Source organism: Neopsephotus bourkii, unplaced genomic scaffold (genome assembly GCF_033783945.1).
Source record: "Neopsephotus bourkii isolate Nb327-2 ecotype Australia unplaced genomic scaffold, CSIRO-AGI_Nbou_v1 NB_1505, whole genome shotgun sequence".
Lineage (NCBI taxonomy): Eukaryota > Metazoa > Chordata > Aves > Psittaciformes > Psittacidae > Neopsephotus > Neopsephotus bourkii.
In genome coordinates, this window is record NW_026901981.1 from 722,756 (window position 1) to 726,733 (window position 3,978).

Below are 3,978 nucleotides of genomic sequence, written 5' to 3' on the forward strand. Positions count from 1 at the left end.
TCCCAGAGCTCTTCCAGGACGCCCAGGCCAATATCCAGGAGGGGTCTGGCTGCCCCAGCAGCAGGGGAATGGATGCGACAGAAGAGGCTACTGCAGACCTGCAGAACACGTCTCCTATCCCAGCCGGACCCACAGGCACCGAGTCAGCAGCTTCTCCGTTAGCTGGAGCTGCAGAGGAACAGGAGCTCTGCGCACCTCTCACTCCAGCGGCACACGAGGAGGTGGCACCGGCACCGGTTTCCCCTGCCTGTGGCGAGCAGGAGGAAGCACCACAGGCACAGAGGCAGGTACTTGCCCTGCTCAGCCCTGATGCCTGTGAGATGGTTGCAGAAGAAACAGCAGGGAACATCACCGAACAGGTCCTGATCATGAATCCGGCTGTGGTCCAGGGAGCCAGCCAGCAGCTGGCAGAACCTCAGGACATGACCCAAACCCTGGATGCAGCAGTGGCCAAAGAGGAGAAAGAGTGGGAAGAGGGGATTGATAAAGTGCTGTTCCAAGAGGAAGAGATCACCATCCGCAACATCTGGATCAACCCCGTGGTCCCAGAGCTCTTCCAGAACGCCCAGGCCAATATCCAGGAGGGGTCTGGCTGCCCCAGCAGCAGGGGAATGGATGCGACAGAAGAGGCTACTGCAGACCTGCAGAACACGTCTCCTATCCCAGCCGGACCCACAGGCACCGAGTCAGCAGCTTCTCCGTTAGCTGGAGCTGCAGAGGAACAGGAGCTCTGCGCACCTCTCACTCCAGCGGTACACGAGGAGGTGGCACCGGCACCAGTTTCCCCTGCCTGTGGCGAGCAGGAGGAAGCACCACAGGCACAGAGGCAGGTACTTGCCCTGCTCAGCCCTGATGCCTGTGAGATGGTTGCAGAAGAAACAGCAGGGAACATCACCGAACAGGTCCTGATCATGAATCCGGCTGTGGTCCAGGGAGCCAGCCAGCAGCTGGCAGAACCTCAGGACATGACCCAAACCCTGGATGCAGCAGTGGCCAAAGAGGAGAAAGAGTGGGAAGAGGGGATTGATAAAGTGCTGTTCCAAGAGGAAGAGATCAGCATCTGCAACATCTGGATCAACCCCTTGGTCCCAGAGCTCTTCCAGGACGCCCAGGCCGATATCCAGGAGGGGTCTGGCTGCCCCAGCAGCAGGGGAATGGATGCGACAGAAGAGGCTACTGCAGACCTGCAGAACACGTCTCCTATCCCAGCCGGACCCACAGGCACCGAGTCAGCAGCTTCTCCGTTAGCTGGAGCTGCAGAGGAACAGGAGCTCTGCGCACCTCTCACTCCAGCGGTACACGAGGAGGTGGCACCGGCACCAGTTTCCCCTGCCTGTGGCGAGCAGGAGGAAGCACCACAGGCAGAGAGTCAGGCACCTGCCCTGATCAGCCCTGATGCGCATGAGATGGTTCCACAGGGAGCAGCCCTGCTCATCACAAGGGAGCGTCTGGTCCAGGCTGTGGCTGTGGAGGAGGAAACCAGCCAGCAGCTGGCAGAACCTCAGGACGTGACCCAAACCCTGGGTGCGGCACTGGACAAAGAGGAGAAAGAGTGGGAAGAGGGCGTTGATAAAGTGCTGTTCCAACAGGAAGAGATCACCATCCGCAACATCTGGATCAACCCCTTGGTCCCAGAGCTCTTCCAGGACGCCCAGGCCGATATCCAGGAGGGGTCTGGCTGCCCCAGCAGCAGGGGCATGGATGGGACAGAAGAGGCTACTGCAGACCTGCAGAACACGTCTCCTATCCCAGCTGGACCCACAGGCACCGAGTCAGCAGCTTCTCCGTTAGCTGGAGCTGCAGAGGAACAGGAGCTCTGCGCACCTCTCACTCCAGTGGCACACGAGGAGGTGGCACCGGCACCGGTTTCCCCTGCCTGTGGCGAGCAGGAGGAAGCACCACAGGCACAGAGGCAGGTACCTGCCCTGCTCAGCCCTGATGCCTGTGAGATGGTTGCAGAAGAAACAGCAGGGAACATCACTGAACAGGTCCTGATCATGAATCCGGCTGTGGTCCAGGGAGCCAGCCAGCAGCTGGCAGAACCTCAGGACGTGACCCAAATCCTGGATGCAGCAGTGCCCAAAGAGGAGAAAGAGTGGGAAGAGGGCGTTGATAAAGTGCTGTTCCAAGGGGAAGAGATCACCATCCGCAACATCTGGATCAACCCCTTGGGCCCAGAGCTCTTCCAGGACGCCCAGGCCGATATCCAGGTGGGGTCTGGCTGCCCCAGCAGCAGGGGAATGGATGCGACAGAAGAGGCTACTGCAGACCTGCAGAACACGTCTCCTATCCCAGCCGGACCCACAGGCACCGAGTCAGCAGCTTCTCCGTTAGCTGGAGCTGCAGAGGAACAGGAGCTCTGCGCACCTCTCACTCAGATCCCTGCAGCAGAGGCTGGAACATCCCATGTTCCTCCAGGAGCAGGTGACAGCGGAGATGCAGCAGCTTCTCCCTTGTGTCGGGACTCTCGGCGCCAGGTGAGTGAGGCGCATGCGGCTGGCACCCGGGATCCCAAGGCCTTGGATGGCAGCTCCCAGGGGGCTTGTGACAGGGCTATTTCTGGTGCTCCCTGTGTCACCCAACTGACATTGCCCCCATCCCCTGCCTGTGCTCTTGCTACCCTGCAGGGTAGGGTCAGACGCTTTGTGAGGAAACACCTGGGCAAGGCTGTGACTGTCATCCAGGGAACAAGGCAACAGCAGGTGGAAGAGCCAGACGTGGCACTAAGGTTGGATGTGGAGTCACCGTCACTGTCGCCTGCTGTAGTTCAGGACAGCGAGAACCAGCCAGGTACTTCCCCGAGTTGGGTGGCACCCAGGCCAGGCCGGCAGCAGTGCGTGCATGCGTTCGGCTGTGTCCCAGCCTCCCCTGCACGGGCTGCGGGCTGCAAGCCTGCGGTTAAAAGGGCCACGAGGATGATCAGGGGGTTGGGACACCTCCCGTACGAAGGCAGGCTGAGAAGGTTGGGGCTGTTCAGCCTGGAGAAGAGAAGGCTGCATGGAGACCTCCTAGCAGACCTTCCAGTATCTGAAGGGGGCCTATAGGGATGCTGAGGAGAGACTCTTCATTAGGATCTGTAGTGATAGGACAAGGGGTAACGGCTTCGAACCTAAACAGGGGAAGTTTAGACTGGATTTAAGGAGGAAGTTGTTTACTGTAAGGGTGGTGAGGCGTTGGAATGGGTTGCCAGAGGTAGTCCCTCGCCTGCAGCTCTTCTTCACCCCCACAGGCATTGCCACTCTTCCAGACCCAGGAGCAGCCCCACGGCGACGACTCCATCGCTTCAGGAGAGTGCTGAGGGCTCTGCGCAAGTCTTTCCGTTTCTCCTGCTTCACCCCACGTGTGCAGGAGTAGCGCCCTGCTGACAGCACCAGGCCCAAGGGAGCTGTGCCGAGGATGTCGTGCTGCAGCCTGCACTTGTTGTGGCTGCTTTCTTGGGCCAATAAAAATAATTCTTTCCCCCCCCTCCCACCAGTGCTCGTCTCTGCCTGTACATTGGGTAGAATATGTTTGTGTCATTCATGGGCCTCTATATTTAATTAGCGTAAAACAACTGACTTCGATCTAAGCGGCTACCTATCTGTTGCAATTAGTTCTTGCTTGATAATTAATTGCCAATGGATGATTAAAGACTCGTTTACTGAGGGTTAGCAGCAATCAAGACATGTATCTAGTACTCGGGGGATTCACTATGCAGTAACTGGGTTGTTGAATTGAATTCTTATTGGAGACCTTTAAAGTGTGACCTGAGAAAACTTCTCTGCAGCCAGTGGGTCCTCTAAGGGCTTGCTCGTGCCCTCCTGGATCTGCTGCCAGGGGCAGTATTGCTCCTAAGAGGGGGAGGCAGTGTGGATCCTCCTGGCTCCCTGGGGGGAGTAACTTGCTTCCGTCTGCAAGTTGAAGGTGAGGAAAAGCAGGATCTCAGGTCTTGGCTGTGTTGGTGGAGCAGCCAGAGCCTCTTGGTCATGTTGGATGACG

General features: G+C 58.2%; 1 long non-coding RNA gene across 1 annotated transcript; it reads left to right on the forward strand.

Annotated features, from left to right (window-relative positions):
• Positions 1 to 2,373: 2,373 nt before the first annotated feature.
• LOC133221001 (uncharacterized) lies at positions 2,374 to 3,441 on the forward strand. The gene is made up of 3 exons (XR_009727846.1): positions 2,374 to 2,477; positions 2,628 to 2,790; positions 3,230 to 3,441. It is a non-coding gene; the product is annotated as an uncharacterized LOC133221001 (long non-coding RNA).
• Positions 3,442 to 3,978: the final 537 nt, after the last annotated feature.